The following is a 15,742-nucleotide window of genomic DNA, read 5'->3' on the forward strand; positions in this document are numbered from 1 at the left end:
CCGCTGAGGCCCCGGTGGGGTGCAGGGGAAACGCCCCTTTGGGGGGTCTGGGCGGCAAAACCTCCCAGAAGCCGAGGAAATGTTGCATTTGTGAGGTCATTTTTTGGTCTTTCCTTGCAACTGGGAATCAAAATTGATGTTGTTCATAATTTGAAATAGTTTTAGAAGACCAAATAAACTAAGGGAGTTGGGGGAAGAGCTTAAAAAGTCCACATATTTTTTTATTTTTTTCTCTGAGAGGTACATCAGATGGCCAGGGGGTGGTGGAGGAGGGGGGGGGAGGGTCCGGAACCCAGGACCCCCCCCCCCCCCCCCCCAGATCCGGCCCTGCCACAGAGGCGTTCGGGGATGGGGGTCTCGCACTCGGGCGAATCACACCACAAAATACAAAGTATAACGTACACAGATTTTTCTATTGAACCAAAAAGCAAATTAAATCATGAATAAATCAATCAAGCAAAACTTCCACACAATGACACACTCACTCTCGGTTCACACTGCGCTCTGGGCGTGCACACTTGGCAGCACGTATACCGTTCCGACTCCGTTTGTCTTCCTGCAAGTCCAGCACAGGCACACGATTGTCCAAGAATCACAATAATCCTCGTGAATGTCACAGCGGGCATAGTAAGGTTACGTAGAAAAGTCCAAAAGGATGCGTTAATGGTGGTAATCCGGCACACACACAAACACATACACACACACACACCATAACACACGGACACACACACACACACTGACACACACACACACACACACACACACACACACACACACACACACTCCGGTTTGGTAAGTTACCTGATAAATAATGTAGCCTATAGATTTAATGGGGAGACTGATCAGACAGGAAGAGCAATACTTCCACAATTCCGATGTTCAGCGATAAACTTGTTTTCTTCGAGAGTTCGATCTTCGTGCGATTCTGGTGCGTTGTCACCAAGAACGTTAAAAAAAACCACAAGATATCATCATGATGCCTCTCTACAAAAACCAGGTCTAGAAACTCTTCATCTAAAGTCAGTCAGTATTAACCTCCTCAACACAATCCTCATCTTGTCCCATAGTGATTTCTGCCGCCAAAGAACATGTGGTTCTCAACTCACAAGACCGATGTGTCATTCCCTTGCGAAATTCAGATCTACCCCAACTACGTGCATTGATCTGAGCAATAAAATTTAGATGCGATAATCTGCAAACATCTCTTCAACACAATCTGCATCTTGTCCCATCGTGATTTCTGTCGGCAAAGAACATGTGGTTCTCAACTCACAAGACCGATTTGTCATCTTCCAGTGTGAAATTCAGATCTGCCCCAAGTGGCAAGTAGCCTACGTGCAATAAAATGTAGAAGCGATAATCTGAAAAAATTCTTTTCGCGTGAACGCTGCCACGCTGTCATCATCAGTCCGATGTCATTTATCCAGGGCAGGGATGAACACACTTTTTCATCAGCAGTTTGGTATGTTTATCCGCAGACTGCTTTCCATTACTTGTCGTCTGTTTTAGATTGACTCGTAGGGTTCTTCAGCCAGGCAAGAAGTGCTTGTTTACTGACACGTTCTCACGCACGACATGTCGTAAATGCAAATTCTAACGATTGTTTTTTATTGCACTGATAGAAAATGTCGATAGTTGTAAACTTCTGCCATTTCCTAATGTTTATTTCATTATTTTGCATACGGATATGGCTAATAAGTGGATAATCTGTTACGACACGAAACGCGTTCTAAATCCGGGAAGGGAGGCTACTCCAGCGTACTTTCAGGTGTGTTCTAATACCTTAAAAATGTTACCATGTTTGAAATGAAACATCGCAAGGGGAAGCCATAATTCATCACTTTTCAGTTTGACGTCATGAGCGTGTTCCACACTTGAAATGACGTGTTTTTATCATGTTGTCAGCTGCACGGAGCTTGGAAGTATAATTTCCATTCAACGATCCGAGTTTGTTAAGTTTTAGCCTATTTTCAACGTCAAACACCATGAAACTATATATATTTGGAATCAGAAAATGCTAAGGAATAGATAGAAGTTGTTTTTAAGTGTCTTTTTTCATAAATAAAGATAGTGGTTATTTATCGGTTTTCTTCATTTTTAAGCATAATTATCAATACACAACAACAAAACTATATAGTTTTAGATACATGACGCAATAGGGAATACACCAATATAATTTTTTTGTTTCAAATATTAGTTTTTAAAAATTTGAAAAAATGACATATTTCGAACAAACATTTCAATAACAAAACTTTAAGTGACCAAACTGAAATGCAATCCCATAATCCGGCCTAGATCTGAGATTGTGTGATAAGAAATTCGATCAAATTGATGAAAAACTGTAACTGTGAAAGTGCTGCCTCGACCTTTTGGCAAACGGTAAAATATGACGTCATCAAACTGTCCTATCAATAAACGGGAAAACCTTCTATGAGAAAATCCAGTCAAAAATATCCATATCAAATTTCATAAAGATCCACTCCGTAGTTTTTGAGATATGATCTGCAGTGTGAAAAAACGCCCATAACGCCCAAAACGCAAATGATTTGGTCGTGTTCTGCTGATACTATAATGTTTTTCTTTCCTAAAACACACTATAATAGTAGCCTTTTCCAATGTCTATGCTAAAACTGACTTGTCTGTGTTATCAATGATTTTGCTACAGTGTGAGAACACAATCTCACGCCCATAACGCTGTGACACGAAAACTTATTTGGTCGTGTTTTGCCGATACTGTAATGTTTTTCTTTCTTAAAACACACTATAATAGTAGCCCTTCCCAAATGCAATGCTAAAAATGACTGGTCTGTGTTGTCAATGATTTTCTGCGAGAATGCGATCTATCTGTTTGTCGCAAAGACCGTGTGACACGAAAGTTATGAGCGGAAGACAAAATCTGCTGAGTGCAATTACGTTTCAGAAGATAGTTGGTTAAAACAGTTTATCACTCAGACACGCAAAGGAACACTATAACTTTATTATTCAGGCCATATTTGCTTTCCTTTGTCATGTATGAAAGTACTGGCCTTGGTTGAAGAAAGTGACCTGTCGCTGTGCAACAAATTTGTCGCCATTTTCCGCCGTGTTTTGTAAATAAAACGTGTTTACTACCCACACATACAAAACGATGCTGTTGGTTCTTTTTATTTTCTTATCGTTTGATTCATGCTTAGCAGTTTAGTATGCTTTATTTTCTTCTCAATTCAATGGATGGCTATAAAATAAGCATTTAAATGTGAAGGTGTTAAAATGACCCATGATCTGAGCTGTTCACATGTATTTCTTCAAAGTACTAGACCGTTTGAACCTCGCAAAACATACTTCGCATACATGATTCTTCTCTCTTGTATGTGTCAACATATGGCGATTCAAAACACTAGACATTTTGAACCTAGCATCACACTCTGAACATGCATGTTTTTTCTCTCCTGAATGAGTCAACATGTGTTGCTTCAACAGACATGACCGTATGAACCTTGCATCACACTCTGTACATGCATGTTTTTCTCTCCTGTATGTGTCAACATGTGCCGCTTCAAACTACCAGACATTTTGAACCTAGCATCACAGTCTCTGTACAAGCATGTTTTTTTTTACTCCTGAATGTTTCAAAATGTGTCACTTCAAATGACCAGACAGCGTCAACCTAGCATCACACTCTGTACATGCATGTTTTTTCTCTCCTCTACGAGTCAACAAGTGCAGTTTCAAATGACAAGACTGTGTGAACATAGCATCACACTCTGTACATGCATGTTTTTCTCTCCTGTAATTGTCAACATGTGGTCTTTGAAATGATTAGACTGATAAAACCTTGCGTCACACTCTGTAGAAGCACATTTTTTCTCCTGTATGTGTCAACAAATGCAGTTCTCCTGAATGAGTCAACATGTGTTGCTTCAACTGAGATGACCGTATGAACCTCGCATCACACTCTGTACAAGCATGTTTTTTTCTCTCCTGTATGAGTCAACACGTGTCGCTTTAAATGACCAGACAGCGTGAATCTAGCATCACACTCTGTACATGCATGTTTTTTCTCTCCTGTATGTGTCAACATGTGCCGTTATTAGCAACAATTAACTGTTCTGTCAAGTGAAAAATGTATGTAGTTTCGATATGATTACGGTATCTATGAGCGATCGTGTGACCTATTTGCATAGGGAAAAAAATCAGGACTTTGTTTATAGCGAGGAATGGTACGGAGTGCTGTCACCTCTGTGTGTGAGTTCAGGTTTGATTTTTTAAATGCCTGCAGTAAAAGACGGAAGACTATCGAAGCTGGTGAGAACTTGTGTCCAAGGATAGTAAAAAGTGTTTCAGCTTCGTCCGGACTATACGTCTTCCAGGACTTTTGTGTATTATTCGGAGAACGTATCCGAGCCGAGGACATGTGTTGTGAACAGCGATTCTCAGTGATAAAAGTGCAGTGTGTGTAGTGCCGGACTGTGTTCTTCTTCGGCTTCGGAAAACATCATTACAAACATGAAAAATAGGAAGTTCTATTTTGCGAGTTACTGGTAACTGCTCGCGGCCAGTTCCCACTTTGGTTAATCACCTCATCAAAACCAATGAATGCTACTTATTCAACACGGATGCAAAAGCTCACAAGATGGCAGATCAAAGGGTGTCTACTTCAAGTACATTTGTTTGTTTGTTTGTTTGTTTGCTTAACGCCCAGCCGACCAGGGCGGTGGTGCTTTGACATATAACGTGCGCCACACACAAGACAGAAGTCGCAGCACAGGCTTCATGTCTCACCCAGTCACATTATTCTGACACCGGACCAACCAGTCCTAGCACTAACCCCATAATGCCAGACGCCAGGCGGAGCAGCCACTAGATTGCCAATTTTAGAGTCTGAGGTATGACCCGGCCGGGGTTCGAACCCACGACCTCCCGATCACGGGGCGGACGCCTTACCACTAGGCCAACCGTGCCGGTCTTCAAGTACATGCTGTGTCTTTCCGTCTGTATAATGACGTGTTTCTTTTCCAGTTTGGTCCCATTCAAATTCGGAAAATATTTTTCATTTTTGCCACAAACACAGACAGACAGAAAAATTCTCGGACTCACAGACAGACATACTCACACACACACACACACACACACACACACACACACACACACACACACACACACACACACACACATTCTGATTACATTTAAGCTTCAACGCATGCAACAAAATATGGTTTTCACTGCATACTTTAATAAAATAATATTTAAGAGATCTCACTGTTCAGACCAACGTTAATAAGTGAGAAGAAATGTTTGCAATACAAAAGCAAAAAAACACACAGTATCTTAAACGTTAGGCTGTCCTATCACTCTTCTAAAAACAGAAACCTCACTCCCACACTGATCAAGTCTATTCAAACAAGTTATTTGCATACTTGTGAAATCTTTCAAGGAAAGTTTTGTGACTGAAGTTTCCCACTAAAAACCATCAGCTAGGTGAAACTGAAAGCATAAACATAATTATTAACCTTAACCACTGTGCTTCCTGGGTCGACGACGACCCAGAGCCTCAAAAAAATGTCTATCTCTAAAGCTATTGGGAGTTTCTGACTGAGACTTCATGTAATCCATTTACACCATAGAATCCACTTACACCATAGAACCTTCCTATCCACCAATTCCAAAAGTATCTTTGTAAACAAACAAATGAACAGTGATGTCTTTTGAACTACACAATCCCGATGTTGTGGGTTATGGACGGCCCATATGGAATCAAAGAAGGCACTGTAAGGTGTTTATACCTAATCAGATGGCGTGGGTCGTGTACGACCCATACTTTTCAAAGAGACGGTAAAAACATTATTCCTATTCGGATGGCACGGGTCATGTACGTATGGCCCAAACTTTTTTCATTGAATTAGAGGATCCTTCTTTGGAAAGTATGGGTCATTCACGACCACATCATCCGGAGTGTGTGTAGTTCAAAGCGTGAACTGATCAAGGTTAAACAACAAACATCTTCCCTGTGTTCATTCAAACCACTGGATAACATCGACTCAGCACCACCCATGCCTGTGGTGTTTCCTGCTGTCTGTCTCAACACATGGTCCTTTCTTTCTTTATTTATTTGGTGTTTAACGTCGTTTTCAACCACGAAGGTTATATCGCGACGGACACATGGTCCTGAATCTTACATCACAGCAAAATCTTACATCACAGTCTGAAAGTCTGAGGTGACAACAAAATTTGAAAAAACACAAATGCATGCCATATGTGTGAAGCAACATTCAGAACATGTCGAGATCTGTTTACTTTGTACATGGTAACCCATGGCATGCATGTGGTTTCTCATTTGTATGTGATACCAGGTTTCACCTCAGACAACCAGACGGCCTGTATCTTCTGTCTTACTAGCTGCACAAATGCAGTTTCTTACCTGTGTGCATAACACCTGTTGCTTAAAAGTGCTGGTCTTTCTTAACTTAGGGTCACACTGTGTGAATGCATTCTTCATGATGTGATGCTTTTAATCACTGATTATGCACTCACTTGAATGTTTTGCTGCATTTCTTATTAAGTGTTGCTTCGAACAACAGGCTGTATGTATCAACATGTGTTGCTTCATGTGTGAGCTTTGCGTGGTCAACATGTGTTGCTATAACCCTAGCACCACTAGCATACATGTGTGAATTTGTGCCAACTCAAAGTTCTAGACTGTGTAAACCAAGCACCACACTCTGTTCGTGCATTTTTTCTCTTGTACATGCTAAGATGTTTTCTCATATTATCAAACCTTTAACTAGCATCCCACTGCACTGTGCATGGTTTTAATGACCTGAATGTTCCAACATGTGTTGCTTCAAGTTACCAGACCGTGTGAAACTAACACAACACACTTTGCATAAATGATTCTTCTCTCCTGTATGAGTCAACATGTGTCGCTTCAAAGTTCCACACTCTGTGGATATAGCATTGCACTCAGTGCATGTGTTCTGCGCGAACTTAGAATCCGGTTTCATTCTAGAATGGACCGGGTCCAGGTTGGAATTCTAACCCTGCGCAAGTACAGAGGTGCCATTCTAGAATGGTACCCTTGTTGCTGGTCCATTCTAGAATCGGCCGTGCGCAAGGTTGGAATTTGGGTCCAAGTTGGAATAGTCATTTCAGTTAGACTATCACACAGCCAAAGCCACAAATGTGGATTTTCTGTTTGTTTTTGTTTTTTGTGTGTTTGGTTGGTTTTTTTGGGGTTTTTTTTTTACACTTTACTCAAAGACATCGTGAATTGGGATTGTGATGTTCTGAAAGTGATTACGATTTTGAGAGACACTCAGCACTGATCGCTACGAACGGAAATTTCCGGACTGACAGTGTTTTGCCGATCTCGCTTGTAACTTTTAATCTTATTCATATACATTTATTTATTTATTTATTTATTTATTTATTTGTTGCTTAACGTCCAGCCGACTACGCAGAGCCATATCAGGACGAGGAAGGGGGGGATGAAGGGGGCCACTTGTCAAGCGATTCCTGTTTACAAATGCACTAACCCATTACTTGTGTCCCAGCAGGCTTTAGTAAAACTAAATTAATACCTACTGGAAGATTACCAGTTTCCAGTATGTTAAAATAGGCTTAACCTATCTACTGCTGGACTTACATCAGAACACTAACAGATTAAACTATACATGAATCGCGAGACAAGCGGCAAGAGAAGAGATTTTTGGAAAAAATACAGGTGAATGAGCAAGAAGGCAAAGAAAGAAAAGAAAAAGAATTCATGAAGAAAAAGAGAGCATGACAGGAAAGAGGAACCAAAAATCTACCTAACAGCAAACTAGAAAGCTCCTGCGGTTCCAAAAACAGGAGGGGCCTTTAATTTCATAACCGCAGTGCCCCACTGCGGGAATTCATATACATGAAGTTGGTCTTCTGAATTGTGAAGATATAATGTCAACTTTTTTTTTTTTTAAACCTGTGACAACAGCTCTATAACTCACTCTGTCCTTCTGTTGGTCTGTCTGTCGGTTAGTCGGTCTGACCGTCTGTCTGTCAAAAAAATTGTCAAAAAACCGGACATTTCCGAGAGGGAAACAGCGCTGACATTGCAAGCGGCCGCAACCGGCTCTCATCACAAAAACAACTGCCCTGCAAACAATACCGCCCTGGTAGTTCCCCTTGCTATGGTCTGCCTTTGTTTATTGCGTACTCAGGAGTGTCAACTTTCTTGACATGACATGACATCGCAAGATCGCCAAAGGATTTTTTCAGGGGTAGACAAATCAGCCCCATTTTATCAAAGGGAAGGTGCAGGTGGAGATAATTCAAGGGAAGACAACTCTGTCTTACCTACAAACATTACGGCCCCCTTTATTCAAGGGTTTCATTCTAGAATGGCACCCCTGTACTTGCGCAGGGTTAGAATTCCAACCTGGACCCGGTCCATTCTAGAGTGAAACCGGATTCTAAGTTCGCGCAGAACACATGCATCTTTTTTTTCTCTCCTGTATGTGTAAGCATGTGTAGCTTCTTCTTTTTCTTCTTCAGCGTTCCAGAATTGTCTGGTTACGTGTGAGCTCGTTTGCCCATTTGGGTTCCCCAAACTATACTCTAAGAGCATAGTCAGCTTCACTCCGCTTTCGTTGAGTAGGCATGCTTGGTATTTTCGTGTTTCCATAACCCACCGAACTCTGACATGGATTACAGGATCTTTTCCGTGCGCTCTTGGTCTTGTGCTTGCGTGTACACACGAATGGGGTTAAGTCACTAGCAGGTCTGCACATAAGTTGACTTCCACTCTTAACCCACCAGGCGGCATCGACCGGGATTCGAACTCACGACCTCCCGATTAGGAGGCCGACTTCTCACCACCACGCCTGTCATATGTCGCTTCAAATAAACAGACAGTTTAAACCTAGCATCACACTCTGTACATGCATGTTTTTTCTCTCCTGTATGTGTCAACATGCACACTCTGTACATGCATGTTTTTTCTCTCCTGTATGTGTCAACATGTTGTTGTTTGTTTGTTTGCTTAACGCCCAGCCGACCACGAAGAGCCATATCAGGGCGGTGCTGCTTTGACATATAACGTGCGCCACACTCAAGACAGAAGTCGCAGCACAGGCTTCATGTCTCACCCAGTCACATTATTCTGACACCGGACCAACCAGTCCTAGCACTAACCCCATAATGCCAGACGCCAGGCGGAGCAGCCACTAGATTGCCAATTTAAAAATCTTAGGTATGTGTCAACATGTGTCGCTTCAAACAACTAGAATGTGCAAACCTGGCATCATACTCTGTACATGTAATTTCTCTCTCTCTTGAATGAGTCAACATGTGTCGCTTCAAATTACCAGACAGTGTGAACCTAACATCACATTCTGAACATGCATGTTTCTTCTCTCCTGTATGTGTCAACATGTGTTGCTTCAATTTACAGGACTGTGTGAACCTCTGTACATGCATGTGTTTTGTCTGTTGTACATGCAATTTTTTTGTCTCTTATATGTTTCAACATTTGTTGTTTCAAATGACAAGACAGACTAAACCTAGCATGCATGTTTTTTTCAGGTGAATGTGTCAACATGTGTCGCTTCAAATTATCATTCAGTGTGAAACTAGCATCACACTCTGAACATGCATGATTTTTCGCTCCTGAGTGTGTCAACATGTGTCGCTTCAATTTGCTGGACTGTGTGAACCTAGCTTCACACTCTGTACATGCAAGTTTTTTCTCTTCTGTATGTGTCAACATGTGCTGCTTCAAATGTCCAGATTGTGTGAACCTAGCATCACACTCTGTACATGCATGTTTTTTCTCTCCTGTATGTGTCAACATGTGTCGCTTCAAACTACAAGATTGTGCAAACCTAGCATCACACTCTGCACATGCATGTTTTTTCTCTCCTGAATGTGTCAACATGTGTCGCTTCAAATAAATAGAGTGTGTGAAACGAGCATCACACTCTGTGCATGCATGTTTTTTCTCTCCTGTATGTGTCAAAATGTGTCGCTTCAAATTATCAGACAGTGTGAACCGAGCATCACATACTGTACATGCATGTTTTTTCTCTCCTGTATGTGTCAACATGTGTTGCTTCAAATGACAAGACAGACTAAACCTAGCATCACACCTTGTACATGCATGTTTTTTCTCTCCTGTATGTGTCAACATGTGTCGCTTCAAACTACTAGATTGTGCAAACCTAGCATCACACTCAGCACATGCATGTTTTCTCTCTCCTGTATGCGTCAACATGTGTCGCTTCAAATAAATAGAGTGTGTGAATCGAGCATCACACTCGCTACATGCATGTTTTTTCAACTTTACCTTTGCTTCACACACTGGAGTGCAACTTTCCATGCAATCTGTTCCTGACACTAAACTGTGAGTGTTGACTGCTGTCTGTGTTTCTGGTGTCTGTATCTCATGTTTTAGCCTGGTATTACTGTGAGTGCTGACTGCAGTCTGTGTTTCTGGTGTCTGCATCTCTTGTTTCAGCCAGGTATCACTGTGAGTGTTGACTGCAGTTTGTCCTTCCAAAGACTGCTCTGTAGGCACAGTAGCTGTGTTGTCTGTGGCCGCAATCTCCTTGACCAGCACTGGAAAAGAAAACAAGACCCATCCATCATAGGGGTGTTGATTTATGAGAAAAAACCCACATATTACCAATATTAAATGTTACAACTTTCTCTGATGTTTGCCAATTTATAACTGAACTGTGTATATTTTTCCCTTTGAGTTAATGGCAATTGCTATTCCATGCAAATGTCCACACGCATACATACTTTCATCAACTGTAACCATGTATAACATCAGAAAAGCTCACAAATGTCCCTCCCACCTCCCCTGCCCCACCCCCTCCCCCCATTAGAATTTCTTAATATAAGTGTACAACTTAAGTAGCCATTTTAGACAGTTTTCTGATGAGTTAAAAAAAATGCAAGGGCCTCTCGCTGTTCTGTAATTAGCTACCACTATGCATGTAAAGATTTCAAGGAAAATGCTGCAAAGCTACGCTAAATATTTACATGAATTTTAATCCACTCTCATGTGTCAGGATTCTTGAATTCTATTTATCATACATGTCTTATTCAGTCCTGATGGGATAGCAGTTGTTGAAGCAGGTAAAAACTGTTGGATTCAGGAAGTCTTACTTGTTATCTAGCAAACCCATGCAAATGCCATGCTGTGTGGGCCTAAACCGCATTGCATAATGTAAACAACATTTTGTCCATTGGAGAATATACACGGTTTCAAAGGACTACCCAACATACCATACAGATTTTAAAAACGGAACGCTCAAAAACTATTTTGAGGAAATTTTCTTGTGTTCTGTCATTTATTGATCAATCAATAGGAATCAATCAATCAATCAATAGGAAGCTTATATAGCGCGTATTCCGTGGGTACAGTTCTAAGCGCTTGTCGAAGAGTTGTCAACACAGGACTAACAAAGAAACTAACATCTACAGACGGACACAAACCCTATCACACACCAGCAAACCCTGATAAACATACAACAAACAACTGTTTAACAACAATGTACACCCCCGAATCAAACTGTGTAGCTCTTTGTGTGATTTCAAATCAGTAACTGAGCGTGAAATACGCGTTCCTCTCAAAACTTTACTAAACGTAACAACAATCGTAAAGTTTTCATGATTCAAACAAGACCCCGCAGTTCCATGAAATTTGATATGGTTCAACAAAACGCTGTCATGTCGGGAGGTCAGCAAACCCTATAAGTGTGTTCAGTTTCACAGCTCCAAGTCTAACATGGACAAATTTCAAGAACATTTATTTTTATGACACAAACCCAACACTGCAGTGACCCCGCATATTTGACGAGGGTCAACCATATTAAATAACCAAAGGGAACTAATCGCTCTTTATGCATAAGACATATGTAATGGAGTAAGCGAGAACCTTTCTCCTAGCTGGCACATGAGAGAATAACAAGCATTGAAATGAACAAGCGACTTTCGCTCTGCCTCATTTCGTTTAAGATTTGAGGGTCAACCAGGTTTGCTACATGATGGGAGGCCATCAAAATCTAGAAGTGTTACCTATCTCTTGCCTTGAAATTTGAAGAGGGTCAACCAGACTTCGGTCATGTCGAGAGATTGTCAAACCTACAAAGTTTCAAAGCTCTAGCAGCTTCAAAAACAACCTCATTTAAAAAAAAAATTCTCATGAGTCAATAAACGCAATATTCTGCAAATCGTGTATTTTGTTGCTGTATTTTTTCTTGACATCTGATATATCTAATTGACCTTACCGTTTCGAAGTGGTTTAGCCCTGTAACAACACTGCGGGGTGTCTTCAGCCACATCAATCTCTATCTTGACGACAACGCCTGTGTCTCCTTCCTCCATGCTGTTGAGAGAAGCCCTGGTCCCTGGCTGTTCACTGTTCAAGATGTTGACACTCCCTGTGTACACAGTTCATTTCCTTACTTGAATGCTAAGATGACTCTTTAGTTTAAGCTTGTACAGTAAACGACCTTGTAAACGCCCAGTATCGAGTAAATGTCCATCCCATTCTTTGGGTCTAAAACTGTGTATAGGGTGGTGTACCTTTTAAACGCCCACCCCCAACATTTGGACTAACGGTGGAAAAGTCCCACCCCTGCCTTTTAAACGCCCACCCCCAACATTTGGACTAACGGTGGAAAAGTCCCACCCCTGCCTTTTAAACGCCCACCCCCAACATTTGGACTAACGGTGGAAAAGTCCCACCCCTGCCTTTTAAACGCCCACCCCCAACATTTGGACTAACGGTGGAAAAGTCCCACCCCTGCCTTTTAAACGCCCACCCCCAACATTTGGACTAACGGTGGAAAAGTCCCACCCCTGCCTTTTAAACGCCCACCCCCAACATTTGGACTAACGGTGGAAAAGTCCCACCCCTGCCTTTTAAACGCCCACCCCCAACATTTGGACTAACGGTGGAAAAGTCCCACCCCTGCCTTTTAAACGCCCACCCCCAACATTTGGACTAACGGTGGAAAAGTCCCACCCCTGCCTTTTAAACGCCCACCCCCAACATTTGGACTAACGGTGGAAAAGAAATTGCTTTTCCTAATTGTTTTGTTTTTTAAATACGCACGCAATAGGGACATATTATTCGAGTGAATAATCACAGGATGCTGATTTAACTTTGCAACTGCATGAGTCACTGTATAGCTATGCCTAAAATTGAAGATTTCTTGCGAGATTCATTTGATATATATATTGCAGAGCTCAACCTTGGGGAATTTACAGGGATCGAGTGAAAAATTGGTTGCTTGAATACACCGTAAATACCTCCCCCCCTTCCCCTAGATGACTGGTCAGACCAAATTAACTGACTGCAGACATCATGTTTCATTTTGTGATTTCTGTTTAGACATACGCTGTGGCTGATGATGGTTAAACAAAGAAGATCTTAAAATTGAGTCTACATCATTTTTAGTTTTCATTTGAGACATGTGCATTTGTTCAAAAACCATGACACTTTGTGTTTAGTTTCTAGTTTCCATTCTGGCAAGGCACTGGTACACATGAGAACATATAAAGTTTGTGTCAGAGAGAAGTAGCTAGGGTACACGAAGACATTCTTTTCACAGAAACATACTATTTTAAAACATTGTTTATTTCATTTGATCAAATACTGCTATTTCTTATGCAGAACTGGTCCTGCGCATGGTACAGTGCCTAGTAAACCCCCACCCCCTATTTTCGATCGAAATGGGTTCATAAGGGGGGGATGGCGTTTAGACGGTATTTTACCGTGTACGAGAGTTTGCAAAAGCAGAGGATTCGACTGCAGTAGAAAAATGTCCCCGAATTTACAACGCTCAAGTTAAACATAACCAGAATTTTCTATATTTGTGGCTTTTCTCCATGTAGATAACCGTACTTGTTGAATTTGGTGGGGAAGCACTCAGTCTGGAGTTTAGTTTACTTACTTACCTTCGAAAGTAGTTCCGAGTTCGATCGATCGCCATTGAAGCTGAAAGCACCAGGGGACTGTACCCTCCCTCAGTTTTAATGAGTTCAGCAAGAGTTCAGTACCTTTCGCTGCGCACAGGCGCCTGAAGTAGGCTATGTGAGCAGCGTGGCTGTTAAAAGTACCGGTCAGAGTATGTAAACAAGCACTGGTCTCAGGAAAATAGTGTGGTCTCCTAAATCGAAGAAATTTAATCAACTGGTTAAAATTAAGAAATTGACAAAGCTTGGAAGAGAAGGATGAAATGTGATTGAGAAGTTAGATGCCACCCCTGTACAAATTGTAGTTGTAGCCGCGATCCGCACTAAACATTTTTTTTTAGATAAAAAGCAGGGGTTATAACCAACACCAGAGGCTATCCATATCAACTTGCAATGAAACCGCGTTCATACACATGTTTATGCACACTGGGGTTCTTTCTTTCTTTATTTGGTGTTTAACGTCGTTTTCAACCACAAAGGTTATATCGCGACGAGGGAAAGGGGGGAGATGGGATAGGGGAAAGGGGGGAGATGGGATAGAGCCACTTGTTAAGTGTTTCTTGTTCACAAAAGCACTAATCAAAAAATTGCTCCAGGGGCTTGCAACGTAGTACAATATATGACCTTACTGGAAGAATGCAAGTTTCCAGTACAAAGGACTAAACATTTCTTACATACTGCTTGACTAAAATCTTTACAAACATTGACTATATTCTATACAAGAACCACTTAACAAGGGTAAAAGGAGAAACAGAATCCGTTAGTCGCCTCTTACGACATGCAGGGTGCAGAGAAATAAGTATGTGGAAAAGAAGACTTTTGGTAAGTGAAATAAAGGTGATGGATCCAGTCAGGTAGAAATAAGACAACAAGAAAAGAATTGGAAAACTGCAGGGAATAGTAGGGAGAGTTTTCTTGGAAGGAAATATAGGTGAAAGGACTGGTAAGGCAGAAATAAGACAAAAGAAGAGAAGTAAAGGGGTGGGGTAGCTCTGTGGAAACACTCCCGCCGCGTCACACTGGGGTTGCTGGGTGGTTTTTTTTACTAACAGAGTTATCAACAGTTAGAAAGATTTATAGTATAATATTGTCATGAGGACTACTCAATACAGTGGACGCCGCTTAATAAAACCGCGGTTAATAGAGCCAGCCGCTTATAAAAGCCAATTTCAGACGGTCCGGATTTATCACTATATCTTATGTATTAGAAAAAGCCGGTTAATAAAACCAACCCGCCGCTTATTAAAGCCAGTTTTCTCAGAGAAATCACGTAGTTTGTGACTAAAACTCACATTATCTTGTTCTGATGTGGAAGACGACCAACAAACAAACACTCATAAAATCGTTCTTCTCTGCCGAGTAATGATTCGTGACGGTGACAGTGAAATTATTGATGTACCGAAGTGATCAAAGTACACGTACATGTACATAATTGAAACAAAAGTTCAACATCCTTCGTGAAGTTTTGTTTAGATTCAAACAAGTGTAAATGACGAAAGAAAGTGACTGAGAGACGTAAACAAAAGAGAAGATTTTTTTTTCTTTCAAAAATGATGTATTCCTGGACCGCCGGTTAATAAATCCGCCGCTTATTAAAGCCATTTTTCATCAGTCCAGAAGTGGCTTTATTAAGCGGCGACCACTGTACTTTCAACTTCAAGTCAAACATTCTCTGGAAAAACTCTGGAAACAATTCATGTTTGAAGTTGATTTAACCTCTCATTTCAGTTATAAGGAAGCATGCCAGAAAATGCTGAACACTACACAAAAATAAATTGTACTTAAAAAAAGTACTGATAAA

General features: G+C 41.2%; 1 long non-coding RNA gene across 1 annotated transcript; it reads right to left on the reverse strand.

Annotated features, from left to right (window-relative positions):
- Positions 1 to 8,934: 8,934 nt before the first annotated feature.
- Positions 8,935 to 14,047, reverse strand: LOC138976730 (uncharacterized). The gene is made up of 3 exons (XR_011459130.1): positions 13,924 to 14,047; positions 12,249 to 12,401; positions 8,935 to 10,569 (listed from the first exon to the last, which is right to left on the reverse strand). It is a non-coding gene; the product is annotated as an uncharacterized lncRNA (long non-coding RNA).
- Between the last annotated feature and the right edge of the window lie 1,695 nt (positions 14,048 to 15,742).

The sequence above is a fragment of the Littorina saxatilis genome, linkage group LG9 (genome assembly GCF_037325665.1).
Source record: "Littorina saxatilis isolate snail1 linkage group LG9, US_GU_Lsax_2.0, whole genome shotgun sequence".
In the NCBI taxonomy this organism is placed as follows: Eukaryota; Metazoa; Mollusca; class Gastropoda; order Littorinimorpha; family Littorinidae; genus Littorina; species Littorina saxatilis.